Source organism: Elephantulus edwardii, unplaced genomic scaffold (assembly GCF_000299155.1).
Source record: "Elephantulus edwardii isolate Elephantulus edwardi_28Jun2011 unplaced genomic scaffold, EleEdw1.0 scaffold00376, whole genome shotgun sequence".
Taxonomy (NCBI): Eukaryota; Metazoa; Chordata; class Mammalia; order Macroscelidea; family Macroscelididae; genus Elephantulus; species Elephantulus edwardii.
Window position 1 is genome coordinate 1211650 of NW_006400126.1, and position 6123 is coordinate 1217772.

At 39.3% G+C, this 6123-nt stretch overlaps 1 pseudogene; it reads left to right on the forward strand.

Moving 5' to 3' along the window:
- The first annotated feature begins 298 nt into the window (after positions 1 to 298).
- On the forward strand, positions 299 to 2176 carry LOC102875923 (annotated as a pseudogene).
- The last annotated feature ends 3947 nt before the right edge of the window (positions 2177 to 6123 follow it).

Sequence of the window (6123 nt, forward strand, 5' to 3'; positions counted from 1 at the left end):
AAAAAATTTAAAAGCCTTTTAAAAAATTTAAAACAAAATTACAAAAAATCCGCGTCTCCCCCGCCAGAGACTTTTATTTATTTATTTCTCTTTTATAAATAACCTGGTGAAGCAGCCGAGACCAACTCACCCGCCCGCGGCCCTGCAGCAGCTCCAAGGAGGAACGAAGAGACTTGCGAGGCCTTTCCCTCTGCCAGGACCCGACACCACCAGCCTCGCTCCCCAGCAGGCATTCAGCACCCAGCCACAGCGGATCGACCCGGTCATAGACTGAGACCCTGCTGGCAGCCGTGCCGAGATGAACCCCAGCGCCCTCAGCTATCCCATGGCCTCGCTCTACGTGGGAGACCTACACCCCGACGTGACAGAGGCGATGCTCTACGAGAAGTTCAGCCTGGCCGGGCCCATCCTCTCCATCCGGGTCTGCAGGGACATGATCACCCGCCGCTCCTTGGGCTACGTGTATGTGAACTTCCAGCAGCCGGCGGACGTGGAGCGTGCTTTGGACAGCAAGCCAGTATGCATAATGTGGTCTCAGCGTGATCCATCGCTTCGTAAAAGTGGAGTGGGCAACATATTCATTAAAAATTTGGACAAATCCATTAATAATAAAGCACTGCATGATACATTTTCAGCATTTGGTAATATCCTCTCATGTAAGGTGGTTTGTGATGAAAATGGTTCCAAGGGCTATGGATTTGTGCATTTTGAGACACAGGAAGCAGCTGAAAGAACTATTGAAAAAATGAATGGGATGCTTCTAAATGATCGCAAAGTATTTGTTGGACGTTTTAAGTCTCGCAAAGAACGAGAAGTAGAACTCGGAGCTAGGGCTAAAGAGTTTACCAATGTTTACATCAAGAATTTTGGAGAGGACATGGATGAAGAGCGCCGTAAGGATCTCTTTGGCAAGTTTGGACCTGCCTTAAGTGTGAAAGTAATGACCTATGAAAGTGGGAAGTCCAAAGGTTTTGGATTTGTTAGCTTTGAGAGGCATGAAGATGCACAGAAAGCTGTTGATGAGATGAATGGAAAGGAGCTCAATGGAAAACAAATTTATGTTGGTCGAGCTCAGAAAAAAGTGGAACGACAGACGGAACTTAAGCGCAAATTTGAGCAGGTGAATCAAGATAGGATCACCAGATACCAGGGTGTTAACTTATGTGTGAAAAATCTTGATGATGGCATTGATGACGAACGTCTCCGCAAAGAGTTTTCTCCATTTGGTACAATCACTAGCACAAAGGTTATGATTGAGGGTGGTCGCAGCAAAGGATTTGGTTTTGTATGTTTCTCCTCCCCTGAAGAAGCCACTAAAATAGTTACAGAAATGAATGGTAGAATTGTGGCCACGAAACCATTATATGTAGCTTTAACTCAGCGCAAAGAAGAGCGCCAGGCTCACCTCACCAACCAGTACATGCAGAGAATGGCGAGTGTCCGAGCTGTGCCCAACCCCGTGATCAACCCCTACCAGCCAGCACCTCCTTCAGGTTACTTCATGGCAGCTATTCCACAGACTCAGAACCGTGCTGCGTACTACCCTCCTAGCCAAATTGCTCAATTAAGACCAAGTCCTCACTGAACTGCTCAGGGTGCCAGGCCTCATCCATTCCAAAATATGCCCGGTGCTATCCGCCCTAGACCACCATTTAGTACCATGAGACCAGCTTCTTCACAAGTTCCACGAGTCATGTCAACACAACGTGTTGCTAACACATCAACACAGACCGTGGGTCCCCGTCCTGCAGCTGCTGCTGAAGCAGCTACTCCTGCTGTCCGCACTGTGCCGCAGTATAAATACGCTGCGGGAGTTCGCAATCCTCAGCAACACCTAAATGCACAACCACAAGTCACCATGCAGCAGCCTGCTGTTCATGTACAAGGTCAAGAGCCTTTGACTGCTTCCATGTTGGCATCTGGCCCTCCTCAAGAGCAAAAGCAGATGTTGGGTGAAAGGCTGTTTCCTCTTATTCAAGCCATGCACCCTACATTGGCTGGTAAAATCACTGGCATGTTACTGGAGATTGATATTTCAGAACTTCTTCATATGCTTGAGTCGCCAGAGTCTCTTCGTTCTAAGGTTGATGAAGCTGTAGCTGTACTACAAGCCCACCAAGCTAAAGAGGCTGCCCAGATAGCAGTTAACAGTGCCACTGGTGTTCTAACTGTTTAAAATGACCAGGGACCATGAAAGAAAACTCGTGCTTCACCGAAAAAAAAGAACTAAACATCGAAAAACTTAAATATTGTGGGGGGAAAAACCATTGCAAAATATAAAATTAAAAAAAGAAAAGGAAACTTTAAACCTTATGTACAGAGCAAATGCCGGGGCTAGCACGTGCTAGTCCTAGATTACTTACTCATTTAAAAACAAAAAAAAGAGGAAAAAAATAGTAAAATATAAAAACAAATTAATGTTTTATAGACCCTCTGGGAAAAAGAATTTTCAGCAAAGTACAAAAATTTAAAGCATTCCTCTCTTTAATTTTGTAATTCTTTACTGTGGAATAGCTCAGAATATCAGTTCTGTTTTAGGTAACAGAATTGATAACTGAGCAAGGAAACGTAATTTGGACTATAAAATTGTTGCTTTAATAAAAATTCCTTAAACCGTGAAAAAAAAATCATCAAAGACTTGATGCGTTTGAGTTGTGCTGTTGGAGAATAGTATTGCATACACCATGGGCTGAAAAAAGAAACATACATATATCTTTGATATAGTGCAGCCAAAATGCTCTTTATAGGCAAGGATAGAAACTTCGTCTCATATAGGAGCATGTTTCTAGAAGAAGGCATTACTTGGAGAGGAAATTCATTCTAGGAAGAGTAGAAGGTTAATGAAAGAGAGGAATACCTTCAATATGATAGATTGACACACTTACTGAAGCAATGAGCTCAAGAATGTCAGAGATGATGAGGATGCTGAAGAATAAGACAGGGTTCAGATTTGCTGGTTATAGGATTGCTGTGAGTCTTACTTGATTTGATAGCACATACATAATGACAACAACAACAACAGTATCTATTTATTAACTTTTATTCCTCTCTCTCTCTCTCCTTTCACATCCCTGACATCCAACCAAGAATGAAACTTTCTGTGTATAAATTTATCTTTACTTTTTATAATAATAATACAATATTTTTCCTCTTATGACTCACTTACTCAGCACAATATCCTCTAGATTCATTCATGTTATGAAGTATTTCTCAAATTCTTTATTTGTTTTTAGTGTTACATACTACTGCTGTGTTAGTATACAAAAATGTCTGTGTCCATTAGCTGCTCCATGGGAGAAGGATGAGAAATCTCCTGATATGCAGCGTACTGTATCTGAAAATCCATTAAAGAGTCAACTATGAGTCAGTTCCTACTTGACCACACACACACACACACACACACACACACACACACACACACACACACACATTTATCCATTAATGTACAGTTGGGCTCTTTACATCTCCAAGCTATTATAAATAATGCTACAATAAAGAAGAGTGTGCATATAATCCCTTCCTGTCACAGCTCTTCATACTTTAGATATTATACCTAATAGTGAGATTGCTGGATCAAATGGCATTTCTTTTAAGGAAGTGTCAAACTGTTTTCTGCAGACATTACAGCATTTCAAAGACCAACCAGCAATGTATGAGAGTTCAGTTTCTACACACTCTAACCAGCATTATCTTTTTACTCTCTCATTGAAATGTGACATTTTTAGTGGCTTAAAGCTATATCTTACTGTTGATTTGATTTGCATCTCTTTAATAAATAATGTTCTTGAAGTTTCCTTCATATTTTTGTTGACCATATGAAATATTTTCTTTGAGAAGTATTTTTCTTGTTCTTTACCTATTTTGCAATTGAGTTACTTTTTTGCCCATGTTGAAATGTTGAAATTTTGTATAAATTTTAGAGATTATTCATTTCTCATATATGTTATTGTCAAATAGATCTTCCCACTCTGTAGGTTATCTTTTTATTTATTTGGAAAAATCTTTTTATGTACAAAAATTTATAATTTTTTAGAAGATCTAAACAATTTAATTTAACCTTTGTTGATTGTACCTTTTTGTACTTATATTTGATAGTTTATGTCATAGATTATGGTCCTATTGAACAAAATGGCATTTAACAATAATCAGTCATTGTCATAAGTTAATAAGTGATAAAAGAAGATGCACCAAATACTGTTTAGTTCTATGCTGTCTACATGATCAGTTATAAATCTGACTATCATGATTCACTGGCTGATTTTTTAGTTGTAGATCACCCGTCAGACATTTCTTAATCCATTTTAAGTGACTACACCATTGAAATATAGTTTATTACCTTGTAGACTGGTTACCTCAACTGACAATGAGTGGTGCCTGCATAGAGGTACATTTGTTGGTATTCTGAACCTATAGTTCCTTCAGGGAAGACTAAAATTGTTCCCTGAACCAGTAATGAACCTTTAACATTTACATGTTTATTTCTTAATTTATTGAAAGATTAACTTGTCTACAAATAGTACTTTCAACATTATATTTTGAGAAAGCCAATTATCTAGCTCCTTGACAATCATCCGATGTCACATTTAAGGAACTACATACTGAAAAGAGTGCAGGTGGCAAGGGGACAGCTGAGTCTAATGTCAGTTAACTTCATAAACGAGGACAGTCCCCATTAGCAACATCTACAATCTAAAAATAATATTCATAAAACCAGACATAGCCTCTGTGCTCATGCACCTACTTCTACTATTTCTAGAACCAGTGCTACTTTACTACTGGGTATGAAATCCATTGTAGTGGCTACATAGAGCTTTTAGACTATATTCAAGTTTATGGAGTTTACTGGCTCTTTGTTCTTCAATCTTACAGCTTTGCATAGTGTTCAAAAACTCTTATAGTGTTGCCTGATACGGCATCTCCTCCCAATCCTCCAGCAAACTTTGGAGAAGGCCCTTTGCCCCTGGCTCCATAGGGAAGCAATTCCAATTCTGTTCTGTCTCATGTCGGCTGCAGCTGCTAAATGTCTGACTGGTGCAGGACTCTCTAGGCCTGAAACACTCATGCTACATTCTCTGCTTTTCCTTCCATGCTGGTAATAGGATGCACAAGACACTCTTCTTCTTCAATTTGTCTTACGACTGATTTTATCATACAACTGTCTGATTCTAAAGGGTCAATTTTGAAGTAAAACCCTGTCCATTTCAACTCACTAATGCCTAGGATATTAATTTGTATGAGTTTCACTTCTTACAACTTCTAATATTTCACTATTTATACTTTGTACATTTTATGTTCCAATTATTAATGTTGTTGTTGAGTCACTTGCAACTCATAGCAACCCTATGTATAACAACTCTGAAACATGCGCTATCATGAGACAATCTTATCATCTCCAACACACTCACCCTGTTTATTTTCCATGTTCAGCTTTACAAAAAACCCTTTAGGTTTTAGATATCTATAAATATTAATAAAAAATAATAATATTACTGACCTTCTAGATCTATAAAGGGTGGATGAACTTCTCTACTTGCCTTTTATAATCTTCAATCTTTGGACTAAAACTTTCTCTGAAGGCATCTTCAACCCAAAAAATTTAGTTTAAACAAGGAATACTAGAGGAATGTATATCTGTATTTCATTGATTAAGCAAAGGCATTTGACTGTGTGGATCATAACAAACTGTGGCTGACTCTGAGAAGAATGAGAATCCCAGAACACTTGATCATGCTGATGTGAAACCTAAACTTGGAGCAAGGGCCAGTTGTCAGAACAGAGCAAGGAAATACTCCATGTTTCAAAATTGGGAAGGGTGTATGCTAGTGATGTGTCCTGTCTCCATACCTTTTCAACCTGCATGCAGAACAGATTATCCGGGAAGCTGAGCCCTATGAGGAGAAATATGGGATCAGGATTGGAGGACGAATCATCAACAATCCATGTTATACAGATGACACAACCCTGCTTGCTGAAACTGAGGAGAACCTGAAACATTTGCTGCAGAGGGTCAAGGACTCCAGCCTTCAATATGGATTGAGGCTGAATGTCAAGAAGACAAAGATTCTCACCACTGGACCAATTGGCAGCATCAGGATGGATAGTGAAAAGATTGAGATTGTTCAC